The sequence below is a fragment of the Benincasa hispida genome, chromosome 4 (assembly GCF_027475165.1).
Source record: "Benincasa hispida cultivar pf3 chromosome 4, pf3_genome.v1.1, whole genome shotgun sequence".
NCBI classification, from domain to species: Eukaryota; Viridiplantae; Streptophyta; class Magnoliopsida; order Cucurbitales; family Cucurbitaceae; genus Benincasa; species Benincasa hispida.
In genome coordinates this window covers 58,246,603-58,266,059 of record NC_143481.1, presented here as the reverse complement: position 1 = coordinate 58,266,059, position 19,457 = coordinate 58,246,603, and the positions used below count along the sequence as shown (strand labels likewise).

General features: G+C 34.3%; 1 long non-coding RNA gene across 1 annotated transcript; it reads right to left on the bottom strand.

The window, feature by feature from the left end:
• Positions 1 to 10,411: 10,411 nt before the first annotated feature.
• Positions 10,412 to 17,473, bottom strand: LOC120075242 (uncharacterized). The gene is made up of 3 exons (XR_016528909.1): positions 17,344 to 17,473; positions 12,724 to 12,773; positions 10,412 to 10,868 (listed from the first exon to the last, which is right to left on the bottom strand). It is a non-coding gene; the product is annotated as an uncharacterized LOC120075242 (long non-coding RNA).
• Between the last annotated feature and the right edge of the window lie 1,984 nt (positions 17,474 to 19,457).

Sequence of the window (19,457 nt, the reverse complement as noted above, 5' to 3'; positions counted from 1 at the left end):
GGGGCATATAGTTGGACTTGTGGTGCTATAATCGGAAATCGATTATAAGTCCATCTTGTAATAGTATCAGTGGCCCTGCTATTTCCAACGCTTATGCATTGGAAGCCCGACAAAGTTCTCTGTACAACCATGCAAGACATGCACCACCCTACGAGTACGTACCAGCATGCTCGAAATCAGACAATAATGGGAGGAACATGAGTTACACCAGAGTATTTGACTTGTCGGCAAATAAAAATCCTCCAATAAGTTGCAGGATATATACTCGTGCATACCTACGTACGCTGTGTCATCGGTATCGAGAGGTAATTCGAGAAACTGGGACGCCAACTAAGGGATACTCAATCTTGATGCCTTCAAATCCTCTGGTAGAACGCCTAAGAGCTCTTCATAAACGTTCTTCGAACCATACTGTAGTAAGTCTGTCAGTGGTTGCCCGTCCATTCGTAACCCAAATTGTACGGCAACATCCTGCAGCGTAATCGTACACCCCACAGGATAGGTGAAATATGTGGGTCTCTGGACTCCAACGCTCAACTAGAGCAGTAATCAGGTGCAAATCAAGCAGGATGAAATCAATTTGTGCAACCCCAAGAAAACCCGCCTCCTGAATATATGAAATAATGCGGTGATCAAATGGGATAGTATGTTGTGCAGTCGGCTCCCTCCTCCGACAACTCAACACTATAATGGAAGAACTATCCCATACTGTCTATGAACGATGCGTGTTTTGTTGGTACAATTGTACGGATTAGAAGGACCATACTCCATTACCTAAAAAGTTCAAATTATATTACATAATAGAATCGATAACATAAAAAATACATAAAAAGTACATAAAAAAATACAATTACATAAAATAAGTTTATTACATAAATTCATTATAAATACATAAAGAATACAAATACATGAAATATATAATTACATGAAAATTATAAATACATAAAGAATACAATTACATGAAATACACAATTACATGAAAAATATAAATACATAAAGAATACAAATACATGAAATATACAAATAAAAAAAATACACCTAATGACCCAAAGACGACGAAGCACCTAGTGTACGATGTGGACAAGTGCATCTGTTATGTCCTTCTCTTTTACAAATAGTACATCACACTTTTTGGCTTGCTTCTCTCCAATCCATTTCATTATGAATGCACGTACTTTTTGGCCGACCTTGTTCTCTGAGTAAGTCTGCATTTGGACGAACTTCTATAAATGATAATTTTGGCCAATAATCTGGGTGTTAAATTGGATGGAAGCGGCCTTCATAACAACGCTTGAAATTGGACAATTTGTAGCATTCATCAATAAGTAGTAGGTATGTCATATGCATGTAATTACAAACTGCAATTACATGAGAGCATGGAATCTTGAATGATTGTCACTTATTACAAGAACATGTCCCTTCTTTCAAGCTTAAAACTTAGGTGTGTTGTGCTTTGTAGGGAGAAATCATATTTATGCCAGTTTGTACTTCGAAAGTTTGACTTTCTCTATCAATGGATGTCATCGTATGTGTTGATCTCGTTTTTCCCACCTCTTCAGTTTCTTTTAAGGCATATTCTGTATATATGTTCCCACGATCGAGTGCTTCACTGATTTCTTGTCTCCGACATTCAAAATACAATATTGTGCGATAGAATGTTAGCCTAATCAAAGAAGTAATTGGTAACATTCTAGCACCTTTGAAAACGTCGTTCATGCATTTTAGCTGCATTTCTGGTCATCCACCCATAGCGGTACCCACCGTCATATGATTGTGTTTATTTTTCTAAGTCAATGTCTGAAAAAAATTCAAGATATTCAAGGTGCAATTGTTTCAATTCTTTCATGCACCGAATGAACTTACGCCTTTGGTGTTGATTTCCGGCCTTAAACACCAAATTTTTTAGTTGCTTCGATTTGTATTTTGTATTGAAATTACTGGCAACATGGCGAAGACAATATCGGTGGTATGCTCTTGGTTCACTCCAACCAATTTCTTCATTATTAATTGCAGCAAGAATGTCCTTATGTCTGTCAGAAATCAAGCAAATACCCTCTCTTTAGGTAACATATTCACGCAATGCCCACAAAAACCATGACCAACTGGACGAATTCTCACCTTCTACAATAGCAAAAGCAAGGGGAAATATATATCTGTTTGCATCAATAGATAAGGCTGTCAATATTTTCCCTTATACTTTCCATAGAGATGAGTTCCATCAATCTGGATTAATGGCCTACAATGGTTGAACCCTTATCTTACAAGACCAAAAGACCAAAAAACTCGTCCAAAAAATAGTCGTACCTGACACATCAGAGGGAAGGAAAAACCAATCTGTTCGTGTTCCTGGATTGTAATGAACAACAGCACTCAGCCAATACGGAAGCTCCGAATATGATTTCTCCCAATTGTCAAACACAACAATTAATGCTTTTTTCTTGGCTTGCCATACCCATCTATAATTGACATTATAGCCATATTGTTTTTTAATGGCTTCTTGAAGTAGGGTCACAGGTACTCCAGAATTAGCTTTAACCAAATTTTGAATTTCGATACTCATGAAATTTGAATCCAGCTGTGTATGATCCTGTGTCAATTCTGAAAACAAACATGAGTGTTCTCCCTTGAAGTTTGTGAATTCGAACATCTCATGAGTTTTGCACCAACATGCCCGTAGCCTCCAAGAACAACTGTCACTACTTGATTTACATTTAACATACCAAAAATTCTGATTTGATTCCACTACGACAATTTTGTAGTGTTCTGTCACACAATATTTTTTACAGCAAGCTGTAAATCTTCTTTGGTATTAAACACCATTCCTTTTTGTATTAAACTACAGTTATCTACTCCTACATTCCTTTCTTCCAAAGTAGACCCTAGTTCACACGTTGAATTTTTCATTTCCCAATCTATTTGGGTGAACATTTCCGACGGTACCAACTCAAGATCATGTTCACCACTACTGTCGTTTCCAAATAATTCATCAACTTCAACGTCAATATCACTATCTCCATCATTTCCAGGTTCAAGAATTACTAAATCTTCAGGCATCGACATATTTATTATGTTTTTTCAACTGTTATAGTTGACAAAAAAAAAATATGTTAATATGTCAACCCAACAAACTCTAATTTCTAGTTTTTCTAATTTTTCTAAGTTTAAATCAATCATATATAAATTATAGATATAATATTTCTAAGTTTAAATCAATCCAAACAAATAAAAAAATGTAAGATCAGCCCAAAAACATAAATAAACTAAATCATACATAAACTATACAAAAAACTAAATCATACATAAACTATACATAAACTAAATCATACATAAATCATACATAAACTAAATCATACATAAACTAAATAATACATAAACTAAATAATACATAAACTAAATCATACATAAACTATACATAAACTAAATCATACATAAACTATACATAAACTAAATAATACATAAACTAAATCATACATAAACTATACATAAACTATACATAAACTAAGTTTAAAATAAACTCAACCCAAAAACATGCAAAAACATAAAAATAAATACAGATCAGCCCAACTAGAGAAAGAAATATACCACAGAAACGATAAAAAATCGGTAGCCAAAAGGATATGAAAATTGAGCAACACAACCACTACAATGGAGGATTCGGTGAGGATTAAATGGAGGACTGAAAATCGAGCAAAATCGAAATTTTGGAAGATTTCGGTGAAATAAAGGCCTCGGTGAGAAAAATCAATGAGATTTTGGTAGTATAAAGCAAAATAGAAGAAGAAATCGAAAGCAAAAATTGATGAGAGGAAGGAATCGGTGGTCTAGGTGAGGAAGAATAAGCGGCGGTCTCGGTGAGGAAGAAGAATGGGCGTTTCAGTGAGGAAGAAGAAGGGTCGGGGGGAGGTTTTAATGCGAGGGAATCGTGTACCGGTACACGATTCCCTTAGTCAAACCTGTATGACTGTCACGCCAGACTGGGTGTGCCAGGTGACCAGGTACTCGTGTACCTGGTACACACCTTATTGTGTACCTGGTACATGATTAAGGTGTAATCGTGTACCCGGTACATGATTTAAACACTTATTTTTTGGAATACTTTCCCCCAACCCTATTTTTATCATTATTTATTAGAAAAACATTATTTTAAAAAAAAAAAATCATTTAGAACTCAAGAACACAATTATTCAATCTATCAAACATGTCCTAATCAAGTAAGGTCATAGTTTATAGTCACTATGGTTTGAACTCATTACGAGTTTATCACTTTTCCAGATGACCCACACATGTCTAAACTGTAAATCTCACCCGATCGATTTAGAATGAAAGGACACCATTATTCAATCTATCGAACAAATCCAGTTCAAGTAAGGTCGTAATCTCACTTGGTCACTCCATCTATTTGGCTAACAAAACTCATGAACAAGCTTTCACCTTTAACACCACTAAGTTTGGTCTAAAATTTAACTTAACTCACAAAATTACTTAGGAGAGACTCAATAAGCAATCCAACATCATCTCACAACAAGGAACCAAAAAAACACTAATAACTTATAAGCAGTGTCCATCAGTTCTAAAATCAACCATATTTCTCTAATGAATAAGAGATTAAAGAGAAAAGAAGAAAGAATATACCTCTTCTTGGTTTAGTGGCAACTTTAAGAGCTGAATTTGATTTCTTCTCTGAAGCTTTGTCCTCCTCCAATGGAAACATAACTCCATCAATCCCCTGTATTGAAATCCGACCATCTGTGTATATATCAGGATCAAACAGATAAACAGAGCCTTTTCCCTGCCCAAATTTCACTGACTCGTTGGCCTCCTACGCCATGACAGCATGGGGCAGCCGAAGCATTTGGTATCAAACTTTCCCAAATCACCAAACTGCATTGTACATACTCTCATCTGTTTGGTACTCTGGGATTACATGGTAGTATATGATCTGCTCTGACGCCCTGGGTTCGCTCAGATAATCGGTCATAAGTTTCGCCATCACTTCGTCATTTGGAGCGAGAACTGTAAGAACATAGCCTTCAGAGACTAATCTCCCCATCTCTATAGCTAGAGATGTCAAATTCACTAAAATGGCATTAAGCCAATCACATGACATGGCACAAAACTTCAACCAGGGATGTATATCACCTAAATGAACTAATACACAACGGTGAAATTATACAAAGACTTACACAATTTAAGACTTGTAATTCCAGTAAGTTCTCTTGAGATTGGTCCATTTAATCGGTTATCATTAAGCCATCTGCAAAACGGAATAAGAGTTCAGATAAAAGATTGTGAAAAGAAAGGGTCACAGGAGAAAGCATTCATTTAGATATTACTTCCATCCAGAAAAAAAGGAAAAGAATATCTCATTACTTCCTCCCTGAAGAATTCTGTATAACTTAGATTCGTAAAGCAACTGAGGATGCTTCGTCTTGACATTTTCTTTCACATGAGAAAAGTAAAGAAAATTAGATTTATGTTTTACTAAGAACATGAACTGGCTCATAAAGAAAACGAAGACTACAGTATTCAACTCAATGAAGCATTACTAACACAATGAACAAATAACTATGCATTCAAAAACCCAACTAAACACACACACAAAATCTATTTGCTTTAAAATTCCAATATGGAAAACATTATTTGTAAAACAACTATTCATGCATGTTTTCACTGTGTGTTTCAAAACAAAAAATTTCATCACATGAGATTTTGACTTGAGAAAACTGCATAAAAATTCTCACTAGTGGACCACTTTTTTTCCTTAATACTGGACATTCGATAAATTAGCTCTTTGTAATATATACACAAACACAATATGATTTTCTGTTATAAAAAGATGAAGCTTATGCAGTATCAATGTGTAAATTGAGAGTACACAATTCGTGATGTTAAAAAAAGGTACCTTGCGCTGTAAGGATTCAAGAATATGATCAACTCGCTTTACTTCCTTAAAGTTAATGGCTTTTTTTGTAGGTTTTACTTCTTCACTCTCATTTTCAAAATCAACTGAACCAGAAATGAGAAAACAGATAACAAAATTGAAGCTGCAAGCTGAAAGAAGAAAGTTAAAAGATTATTAGACTGTTAGGCAATAAGGCAATGTGCTGCATTGTATCTTTATAGTTTATTCCTACCTCTCTTATCAGAATGACCTATTCCATATGAGACCCAAAATTTGATTTCAGAATGAGGTCTGAATTCAAAAGAACATATAATCAACTAATCTTGAAAAGCTCAAATAATTCTTCCAAAGCAAAACACCTCAAGATAATCGCTAAATTAGTATGACACAACTAAAATTTTAAAAACAAAACATGTTAAAATAAGATAGCAAAACCGCGAGTGCGTAAAATCATTGATGAATAATTATCTTTTACTTATAACTTAAAATAGTAAGTGCAAAAAATATATCACCAATTGCTAGAAGATACCATATCCTATCTTCTCCAACTTTGAGGAAGCAGTGGTAAAGGCCTTTGATATGTAATATAGTGCCCGACTTTGCAGTATGATGAAAACTCAACGTAAGACTACAACAAAACAGAGCAAGAGAGGCAGAATACATATCAGCCTCTTTTTTTTATTAAAAAAAAATCTACATTAATTTCGAAGCAAAGGAGAAAAAGGAATCCAACAATTAAGTTTCCAATTGAAGATATGTTATCCATTATGATAATTTACTATATACAACTATGAAATGCGATCCATTGCATCAATTATCAACAAAAAAATCTAAGATTGCAACAAATAAATGGCAGAGACAAAGAAAGATAAGTATGACAATCTCACAACTCGGGCAGCAAAAACATTGCAAAGCTGAGGCATAACATTACAACACCAAGGGTTTTCAAAATACAGAGAGCTTCACCAATTGGGATATCTGATACAAAACCAAAATCCGAAGCACCTTAAGTATAATTCAAATGTTGGCTCAGTAATTAAGGGAACAGTTCTGGTAAATACAACCATACATAGAGTTCAGAACCACAAACATCGACCCCGGAGGGGAAAAGGAAGGGAAAATAAAGGCATCTAAGCGAAGGAAGAGAGAGAGTAGACGAAGCTAGAATCGTAGTGTTGAATTAAGATCGGAACACTTATGAGTTTAATTGCATCCTCTTCATTCGTCTGTATATTAGTACTTGCAGATTGAATTGAAGCATTAAAATCTAGTTGTTGTATTAGAGCAGCATAATGAGAAGCTGGAATGGAGAAAAACCAGACGAACCAAGATAGATCTCCCTGAAGGAGTCGCTATCGATCTTCCAGCCAAGGCGAAACTTATTGCCGACACGAGGTTCCATCCGAGAAGGAAAAAGAAGAAAGTGAAGCGTAGAAATAGAAGATGATTAGGAGAAGTTGAACATGGAATCGAGGGAATGGAGGGAATCGAGGGCGAAGAATTCAAAATTCAGCGCCATGTCAATGCTGAGAAGAGGAATCGAAGGTTCATCGATTAAGAAAGAAATGAAAGAAAGTGAGAAATTGCAATTAGAGATCTAGGGCAGGGCAAGGCAGGAATTTTGGTTATCATTTCAGAATAAAAATAAATAAATATCACTTGCGCATAGCCTATCGTTTAACTACCGCACCCATCGTTTAGCACTAACGCCTTATCGTCTAACACATCTGCCTATCGCTTAACGTCATCGCTCAGTGCCTGCGTCTATCGCCCAACACCCATCGCTTAATATTTCGTCTATTGTGTAGCGCGTTTGCTCATCGTTTAGCACAGCACGACTATCATCTAGCACTATCGTCCAGCTTCTACGCTTATCGTCTAGCGCTTTCACTGACCGTGCAGTAATTTGTCTATCGTATAGCCCGATTGCCTAGCATGTCACTCCTCATCGTTTAACACCGCGCGCATCTTCACGATCGTCTAACGCATCCGCCTATCGCTTAACATCATCGCCCAGCGCCTGCATCTATCGCTCAACGCCCATCGATTAGTATTCTGCCTATCGTGTAGCGCGTCTGCTCATCGTTTAGCGCAGCACGGCTATCGTCTAGCGTTATCGTCCAACTTCTACACTTATCATCTAGTGCTTTCACTGATCGTGTAGTACTTTGCCTATTGTATAGCCCGATCGTCTAGCGTGTCACTCCTCATCGTTTAACGTCGCGTGCATCTTTCACGATTGTTTATGCATCTTCACGATCCTAACCTTTCTCAAAGGTTTTTCCAATACATTCAATAAATATATATCTTTCTCAAAGGTTTTTATTAACCTTCAATAAAAGGTGCATATTTTTCAAAGAACTTATCAAAGCCTCCGATAAATGTATGTCTTTCTCAAAGGTTTTTATTACCCTTTGATAAAAACACATATTTCTCAAAGGTTTTTTCAAACCTCCAATAAATATATATTTTTTTCAAAGGTTTTTATTAACTTTCGATAAAAAGCATATATTTCTCAAAGGTTTTTTCAATACTTTCAATAAATATATACCTTTCTCAAAGGTTTTTTATAACCTCCGATAAAATATTGTCGAAATAGTTCGATTTTCTTGTAGTTGCAACCAACACGCCAACCAAAAAAATGATAAAATGAATGGAAATTATTCTTGAAACAAGTTAAGGTGAAAGTACATTTTTTATTAAACCTGAACATATTAAAAAGTTTTTTAATTCAGTAATTAGAATGTTAGGCTTACCTTTAGGAATTAACTAAAAACCAAAAATAAATAAATAAATAAAAACAGATTAATCACTACCACAAAAGTGGGTTTCGATGACATAAGGTTCTAGCCAAATTGAGGGGAAAAAAAAAAAAATGTGTGAGAAAAAATGCAGTTTTCTAAACCTCAGGGATAAAATGGTGCTACACTGTTAGTAAAACAAAACTCGGGGACAAAATTGTTGAGGTGGAAAACTGGACCAAAAGTTCTCTTTTCCCTAGAGTTTTTTTAGCTTTAAAAGTGTCTAGTTGGTCTTTCAAATTTGACCGTATTGTGTTAGGTCTCTAAAATTTTAATTTTATGTCTAATAAACTACTTATTTATATTCAACATTTTAAAAAAAATACGAGCTTGTATTACACAAAATTTTGAAAATTTTGAATCTTGTATTTTATGGATCTCTACCTACTTTTAAATAACGTGGAATATGCTAAGGACATTTAGATCCAAAATTAAAATTTTAGAGACTTATTTGATACTTTTAAACTTCAAATAGATATTAAATACAAATAAAGTGAACAGTCAAGGACATATTAGGCATATTTTAAAACTAATAAAATCATTAGACACAAACCCAAAATTTTAGACACTAAATTTATAATTTATAGTTTCTTTAAAAAGATTGTTAGAGAACATCAAAATCACACATATCTCTCTATAATGATATGATATTGTTGTTGACTTAAACATAGCTCTTATATGGTTTTCTTTTTTTGTTTTATCCAAAAGAGTTTATACCTATTTAGATATTGTCTCTCACTTATATATTCATGATTTTCTCCTTTTTCAGCCAATATGAAACTTTAGTGGCACTCCCAACGACAAAACAATGTTATCATAAACTCTGCTCTTTGGCTATATAGTTAATAAAAAAATAATAATACACTTGTAAAAAATTACCTTTTTTTTAACCGAGTTATGAAGATTAGGCGTGTTTGATTTTTGAATTTTTTAAAATGTCCTTTTTGGTGCCCAAATTTTAAGAATGGCCATGTTTGGTTCATTAGTTTTCAAAATATACTCTTTTGATCCTACATTTTTTAGAATATGTTTAAAATGCCCGTGTAGTTATATTTTATTATTTTAAATAATTACAATTTTGGCTGCCTAAAGGAGTGTTTGGCTATTGAGTTGAATTATGAAATCTGAAATTAATATGTTTGAGGTGCATAGTTGTAAGATGAAGTTTCTTGATGTACAAAATAGAGAAAGAGGAAAAGACGAATGTCTTCTATAATTGTGCAAACTTTGATAGCAAACACTCTTGAAGTTGAGTTGTTTAATACTAACGTATGAAATTTGTAGGCCAACGTCCCTTTAAATGTACATTTTGGATGAACCGTAATATAATTAACCATCCCAAACAACTAGACTACTTTGAGCAAAGAAACTAGTCATCCCCAAAGAACCACAACTCCTGCATGTAGTATTCAGCTCCATTCAGAAAATTCAAAATATAACCTTTTTTTAATAATAGACCAATTTTTATCCCCCCCCCAAAAAAAAAAAAAAAAGGAAAACAAAGGTTTAAAAAATATAGGGATTATTAAAGATTTAATCCTTTTGAAAACTTATTTTCATAAATGACCAAATTTTTTAATATTTTTATATATAAGAATTACTATGAAAAAAATCCATATTTACCAAGCAACATTAAGCAATGTTGGAGAGACAAAATGCAATATTAATTAATTGGAATTTTCTTCTCCATTTCAAATAGAAAGAGAAATGTATTTAATATGATTTTATTTTTCATTTAAAACATTTCACATATCAAACAACTAAACAACTGATTTTACAAGCTGTCATGGTAGTATATAAATCCAAAATGATCTCAATTTTCAACATAAATCATAATATATATATGTGTATTACTGAATCTTAAATAATTTAAAAAAAAATAAAAGGGGCTCCTATCTTCATCACTATTGTCGTTCTAATTGTTGAACTGTTCGACGTGTGTACACTATTGTCCAAATTGCGCTATTCGTCTGTTGTCAAGTTGAGTCGCTCATCGTTCGTTGTCTCGAGTTGCAACTATGTCCTACCATCTGACGTTAAGTCAAGTCACTCATCGTTTGTTGTCCAGCTGAGTTGCACACTATCGTTCGTTTTCCCTCCGAGTTTGTTGTCCGTTGTCCAATGTGGTCACCAATGATCTGCTCGCCAGTTTGGTTGTTGGTGCGCTGTTATGAAAGTGGAGAGAATAAGGGATAGAGAGAGAATGAGGGTTTTAAAAAAAAAAAATTGTTAAGATAAGAAATGCAAGTAAATCAAGGAGTTTTTTAGTTTTGTTGTTTTAAAACATGTTTAGTAAGGGTATTCATGGGTTGAGTTGAGATTTTTTAAACTCAACCCAATTGTTCAAATTGTAAATTCTTTCAACCCAAATAACCTTTGTTAAAAAATGAACCCAACAAAACTCAACCATGAAACATTTGAGTTGGGTTGATTCGAATTGATCGGGTCATTTATTTTAAAATTTTATTCTAAAAAGTAGAAAAACACAAATATGTAAAAATCTAATTTAATTATTTTTATATATTGAATTAATATTAACTCAATTTTAATTTATATAATGAATTTTTTTTAAAGTGCAAAGAGAAAAATAAATTATTCAAAAAATATTAAAATTAAATAAAATTAAAATCAATTTATATATAAATAATTGTGTTATAAGTAATAAAAATATATTTTTTAAAATTAATAATAAATTCGGCTTAATTCGAATTGATTTAAATTATATTAGATGAACCTATGAATCAACTCAACCCTTAAAATTTTCATTTATTTGAATCCAAACCAAACGAATTGAGTTGGGTTAATCGGGTTTTTTTTAAGACCCCTAATGTTTAGTTGAGAATAAAAAGGTAATTTGACCCTAATTTTTATGTAATTAAAAAGTCATTTGGACGTTTTTGAAAATAATAGAAAAGCTGGACAAAAGTGAAATATAGAATCTTTATTAAGGTCTTGTATGTACGTACGTTGTTATCCAAAAAATATAATAACAATAAAAGCTCACAGAACAGAAATGAGCATTCCATAAAAAAGGCCTCCAATCAAGTAAAATAAACCTAACGAATAATTCACCAAGGAGACCAAAAATAAAAAATAAAAATTAAAAATCTCTATTAATTCAAAAGTGAAAATTTATAAATCTATTTTAAGTGAATCATTAGAGTTAAAATTAGAATTAGAAGTTAAGAAATTTATTAATCACAATTTTCAAAACTTAAGGACCTTATAATTAAATATGTAACTATAAATGTACTAATATAAGATATCTAGATTAAATCATATTAATTAAAAATTGTTATAAACTTTTATAGAGTTAATTCACATAAATATATAAACAAAAAATTAAACTTAGATATTTCTCCTAAGTTTTTTTTTTTAAAAAAAAAAAGCAACTAAGAGTTTTTTTTTCCAGCTGAAGATTTTAATATATATATATATACTGAAAAATTAGAAATAGGTATGAGTAGTTTGGAATTTTGGATAATATATCAATAATATATATTGAAAAATAAAGTAATACTAATACAAGCAGTCAAATTTTAGATGGGGAACACAAGTTTATATAAATATAATTTTAGATCCGTCAATATAATATACAAATCATATAATATCACCAAAATGAACATAGCTCAACCGACATTTGATTGTGTTAACGATCAAAATGTCTATGGTTTTAATTTTTTCACCATCTATTGTACTTACAAAATCATATAATGTCAATTATTAATCTATAGTAAATCATATCGATCTATTTCATATAGAGACAAAATATATACAACTTTATGTATACATAAATTTAAACTTAAAAAAGAATATAATTAAATCATCAAAGCAAACAAATTAAAAAAAATATGAAACTTGATATAGGCATAAATTAAAATAGAATGGGTCTAAGAATAGGATGATTAAAATTATATAAATTTATAGAAAACCCGACCATTTAGGGAAGGCATAGAGATTATACAAATCACAGACAATCTTTGTTGGGGAAGATTGCAAAATTAGGACAGTGACGCATACCTCTATCGTCGAATGGGGCACTATGAAGCTTTACCATCGTCGGGAGAGCACTAAGCAAACAAGTAGTAACAGTATATATAACAGGCAATACATTTTAAACCAAATACTAATTCAAAGCTATGCAAAAGCAAGCATAACTCAACTCACTTAACGTCAGGGTTCAAATCTCCTACCCCAATTCTACTTTTAAAAAAAAAAAAATCAAAGCTAAATTGATTACTTCAAGGTGAAAATAGTATCAAAATTCGTGTTGATTAGCCCTCAGATCTCATAGTTTAGTTCCTCATTGACAACATTTTTGTTTGATTCACATACTAGTCTCTACTCATCTCCAACCACAACAAAAGAAAAGAAAGGCAAGGGAAATTGTATAGTTATATGTATATATATATATATATTTGTTTGTGTTTGGGAAGTAAGAGAGAGAGAGAGAGAGAGAAAGAGAGAGTTGTGGTTGAGGCAAAAGCTAGTATTAGAAATCAATGCAAATGGTCTAGAGCATGAGTTTTTCCATCATTGGGCAGGAGGGAACAACATGCAAATAAACTTAGTTCCAGCATAGTTTAAAGTAAACGATTAATAGTATCATCCACATTCCAGCTTTTCTTTTTAATGAACTCAAAATAATATTAAGCATATTCCTACTCCTCAGATCTCATCATAAACATACCCCCCTCATAATTGCTAGATAGACATTTGATTTTCATTACAAGCCACTACACATCTTTAACCACTCATTACAAAAAAGGAAGAAAAACAAAGTAGATGGATGGATCAAGCAAAAGTCAATTTTCCAATGCCAAATATGACAAGATCATGTGATGGTGGTATATGCAATTTGTCAGGATAACAATTGAATACCAAATATAGAAGTCACATATCTAATCATATCTATAAATAGCAACAACATTTATCATGAATAGAAACAAAACATTAAAAATGGAAGGACAGATGCACGACTAATTCAGAAAGAAATAAAGATTGAAAATCTATCATGATCCTGAACTTTCACTTTTGTCTTGTTTTGATCCATATTCTTATCGATTCTTTTTCATCTAAACAAGATTTTGGAAAGTAGTCAAGAATTTAGGGAAGAATAAAGCTCCCAGGTTGGATGGGTTTTCTACATAATTTTTTATTTACGACTTTAATAACTTTTTGGGATCAATTGAAAGATGATTCTGTTCGGTTATTCTTTGAATCCCTTCTAATGGTCATATTAATTCATGTCTCCCCGGCCCTACCCCAATGGAACTTTTGAAAAAATGTCTAAAGGAGAATTACATGAAAGAAAGAGGTGGCGAAGGGGATCCTGTGGATGAATGGTTGTTGTATTAAGGTCACTCAATTCCTGTTCTTATTAGTGGCGTCCAAAGGGAAGAGTTAAAGCTTCAAGAGGTTTGCGACAAGGCGATCCATTTCCTCAATTCTTATTTGTCATGGTTTGTGATGTTTTAAGTATACTCTTTGAAGATATTTTTTTACAAGGCTTATTTGAGCGCTTCAAAGTGGGGCCTAATTCAACTCATGTCTTGCGACATTCTTCTTTTTTGCAAAACTGACGATCTTTATGTTCGATAGTTTGTTCAATAATTTGACCTTTATGTTGGATAGTTTGGTGTTCACTACTTTGACATTCTTGGAATCAAGTTTGGGTCTCAAGATCAATGGGTCGAAATCAGCCTTAAATGGAGCTAACATTGATGCTTCCAGGGTTTCTTAAGCGGCTGTCAGATGAAATGGCAAGGTAGAATCCTTACCTATTTTTTGTACCTTGGTCTTCCACTTGGAGTTGGAGGTCATCCTAAACATGGTGTTTTGTGAGATCCAATTATGGAGAAAGTTATGAAGAAGCTTGTTACATGGAAGCATTTTCAGCTCTCAAAGGGAGATAGACTTACTCGTGTCATCAAGTATTCCCTTGAAAAAGAAAGCTCTAGAACTTTCGCCAAGTTGAATCACTTACTAAGACGGAATTCAGATTCCAAATCCCTTGTTGATGGAGGAGTAGAGATTGGAGGTCTGAAATTTGAAATACGGCCTTGCTAGCAATATGGGGATGATGTTTTAATGAAGAATTTGATGCACTTTGGAGGAAAGTGATGCACGTGGGGTGGAAGAAGAGCACACGGATGGCAAAAGAGATATTAGTCTTAGATGTCCTTGATTTAATATTTCAAAAAATTGGGGAAAAAAAAAGGTGGCAGAATTCTCCCATTTTGTTCTCGGAAATGGAACATGAATCTCTTTCTGGTTGGATATTTGGATTGACAGTATTTCATTACAGTCCAGTTTTCCAAATTTGTTCATCTCACTTCCTCCTAATGGTTCAGTTGCTGATATTTGGGATTCTATTTGCTGATCTTGGCAGATTCTTTATAGAAGAACTTGGAAAGATAATGAGACTATTGAGCTTTCTGCTCTCCTTTCTGTTTTAGAAGAGTCTGAGGTCTCGAGTAGTCCTACTTCAAAGCATTGGAGTCTCGATTCTCTAGGTGCTTTTCCGGTAAAATTTCTCTTCTCAAGATATTTGGCAACTTCTTCCACAATTCTCAAAAGGGCCTTCTTGGCTTTATGGAAGTATAATTATCACAACCTTACTTGAACAGGATCTGTTCTATAGGTTGTATTACTGTGTTCTTGATTTGGAAGGAAGTATAATTGTCCTAAGAGCATAAATATCATTATGTGGATTTTGATAAATGGTGGCTTGAACTCTTTAGATATTTTACAGAAGAAGACTTTTTCTTCTCTTCTGCCATCAAGATGTCCTTCATGTTGTTCTGAATCTGAAAGCATAAATTATTTGGGATCTTCAATGTTTATTGGGTCTTTCACAACAGCTCAAAGCCCAACATGTTTCATTTCCTCATTGGTCTTTGTATTCCTTTCAAGGCTTTTGTAATTAGAGATTAATGCGGTTCAAGGTATCATTTTAGAAATCTGATGGGATAGTAACCAAAAAATTATTGCCAGTAAGGCAAAGACTTTGGAAGGTTTGTTTGCTAAAGGCTTCATTTTGGTACTTCTCCAGCCAAGTTTTTCATATCTTTTCAAAATCTTCTTGTATTTCTTCTGTTTGTGTTTATCCAATTTTGAATGGTTGAACATTAATCTCTTTTTATTTCTTTGATGAAAAGATGTTTCTTTGTTATTAGAAAAAACATATATATACATATATATACATATAAGCTTATATCAGAATAACAGTTAATGAATAAAAAAACAACCTATTTCAAAGCTTCTTGGGACTTTAAAAATTCAATGTTCATGGATTTTACATCATCTAGCAACCATCCTAAAAACAACTCAAATTACAGTAATAACTATAGTGGATCATTATTTAATCTAAATCGTCACTTTAAGTTAAAATCTTAAAGCTGATTTACCAAAAAGAAAAGGCAAAAGAGAGAGGGAAATGACGGAAAGATTGATTGAGGTTGAGAGAAAGGGAGAGTTGTGGTTGACGGCAAAGGCTTGTGATAAGAATCAAATTAACATCTCTAGAGATAAGTTTTTCCATCATTCGGCAGGTTCAATTTTCTGATGAACAGGGGACCAAAGACAAACACTAAGATCGATCATCAAGACACTAAAGCAAGCAAAATAAATTCCAGATCACAGTTGTTACAAATGTTTACAAAAAATCAAATCTATTTACATGTAGCATAATAAAACATTGAGAAACAAACTAGTCTGTAGAACTTAGGGGAAATAATTATAATCTAATAAATTACTTTTTCAATGGTATGCAATTCATCCAAAGAATATCAACTTGAAATTAGAAACAGATTCAAATTACAGAAAAAGGATAATAACAACAAAATCACAGATAAGCTGTCAAAATTAGTATGTCTTCATACTTACCAAACAGATACATCTTCAGATGCATATATTCCCATAGAGAAAAAGAATATTATCATATCAAATATTAACAAATGACTAGAAACACAAACGAGATTGGGCGTATCAGATTTAGCTTCCTAAGCAATATTCCCCTCGTAATAAAGTGAGAAACTGCTCAAAGCCCTTTACAAAGATCATCCGTAATATCCCAAACAGATTTACTAGATCCTAATCAACAGCATAGAACGTATAAATACAAGCAGACCTTGATAGAAATTTCCATTAAGCCATAATCTAAGTCAATAAAAACAAAAAACAAAAACAAAACATGAACGATCCACACAATGTAACTGAAAATTTCCAATTTTTGGAAAACCACTGCACGAAAATAAAAAACAACAACAACTATCCAACTAATCAGTGCTTAGTACTAAGTAAACTAGACATGCAAGGGGCCAAAAATGAATTTTAATGCATACCCACCAAGGTTTTAGGCGAAATAGTTGAGATAAGGTTCAAAAATAAAAGAAACCTTCAGATCTAATAGAATGAACTGAATAACAGACAGAATAAACGAAATCAGGTTCATTATCAAAATGGCCTACTAACAATCAGCGTTGTAGGTAGTGAAGGCTGATTAACGATTAAAAAGAGGGTTTAATCTTCTCTCCAAACTCCACAAGCAAAATTCATCAACTAAATGAATCCCTGAAGAATTCGTGGAATCAGAGAAAACAGAAACATAAGGGGAAAAAAATAGACGATGAAGTTCACCTGTTCTAAATGAATCTTGATTTGGCTGGAAACCGTTGCCAGAGACTAATGATCATTCCTACCAGAAATGGGATGGACTACGGTGGAAAAAAGTGGGATAGCCCCGTTCTCTCTTCAAATTGGGTTTTATAAAGGGGGTTTTTATATTTTTAAAAGTTGGCCAAAGTATTTTTCATTTATAGAAAAAAAAAATTTTTAAAAACAAATTAAAAAAATAATAATAATAAAGGGAAACCGTTCAATAGCTAAACACAAAAAACAGTGTAAAATATCGGAAAAGCCCAGCCCAAATGCAAAAGAAAAAAGGGAGAAAAGGCAGCATGCTTTGTCTTCACTCACATGCATCCTAGGAAAATTCCCAACTTTCAAGTTCTTATGATTGAGCCACCGAAAAGGAAGGTGCACCTTGTTAGTATAGGTAGTAACTTTCAATTCTTTTAAGCCTTTCTTAACCATACTTTCATGTCCTCAGGATCTCTCTCGTTCAAATGTGATACCGGTTCATTCATGTACCCCTCCTGAACTCGGGTCGTTACATGCCCACCAGCTTCCACTTAGTTCATCCCCGGACCACATCTTACTGGGAGAGGTTCCCCTCTGATACCATCTTTCTTTTTCACAAACAGCACCGGCGCACCCCAAGGAGACACACTAGGGCGTATGAAACCCTTATCCAACAACTCTTGCAACTGAACTTTGAGTTCCTTCAGTTCTGCTGGGGCCATTCTGTACGGAGTTTTTGAGATAGGAGTTGTGTCTAACTCCAACTCAATAGCAAAGTCTATCTCCCAATGTGGCGGCAGACCTAGGAGTTCTTCTGGAAAGACATCCGGGTAGTCACGTACTACTGGCTCCAAAGTCAAAGAGACCTCATGCTCTCTAGTGTCGACGACACTAGCTAAGATACTCCAGGTACCTTGGTTAAGCAACCTCTAGGCTTTCATGGCAGAAATCACTTTGGGCAGGACCACGGTCCTCGCCCCTTTAAATTTAAAGCTGGCTCTCGTGGGAGGGTTAAAGATCACCTCCTTGCGAGAGCAGTCTATACTGACATGGTTAGCAGCGTCAATCCATGCACAAAATCACATCAAAATCCCCGCATGTTCAAGACTACTAAAGTCAGATCCAGGGTATGACTTGCTACTTCAATCTGACATGCTTTTATCTTCTCCTTTGCTAACATAATTTCTCCAGACGGAGTGAAAACCGACAACACAAAGTGTAAAGGTTCTAGTTCTAACATGGCATGCTTAACAAACAGCAATGATATAAACGAATGGGACGAACCCGAATCAAACAATGGTCGCGCAAGATGCCCCAAGATTGGGAGCGTACCTGTCACAACAGTGCCTGTTTTCTCGGCCTCCTACCGGTGGTAGAGTAGACATGACCTTGCTGATTCTGAGGCCTACCCGAATTCCTCTGATCACGACCTAGGTACTGGTTCCCAAAACCGAACGTGCCTCTAGCAGGACATCTATCTATCGAGTGCCCCTCCTACTTGCAATGAAAACAAACTCTGGTGCCTGCCAAACATCGACCCCAGTGACGTCTTCCACACGAGCTACACATCGGTCACATCCTCTCCACCATACCCGTCTCGATAGCCTATTGCCTAAAATGACGAAGCGATCTGTCTGAACCTTGAACCTTCTGATGGGGGTGAGGCTCGAAAGCCTTCTAATCTGCCTTCCTCTTTTGACCTGAGGAAGGTCCCGCCCCGAATACTCGTGAAAACTCATCTCCTAACTGTGGGTTCACCTCGGCTGCCAAACGAAGTGCCTCAGCATGAGTGGTTGGTTTGAATGCTCACACGATACCTCGTATACTGTCTTTTAGGCCTTGAACGAACCTTTCTACCCTCATGGCTTTCGTGGCGACCAACTCTGGGGCAAAACAAGATAAGGTGTCAAACTCTTGGTCATACTCCTCCACTGACCTGTGTCCCTGCCTCAGCTCCAAGAACTCCCTCTGCTTATTGTACCTCAGGTTGGCAGAGGCGGCAAGAAATCCTCTGGTACCGGAGGGTCCTGAACTTGTGCATCCTCATTATGAGGACCTTGATCCTGAATTGACGGATTCTGCTCTATGGGAACACGCCCCCTTCCGGTAAC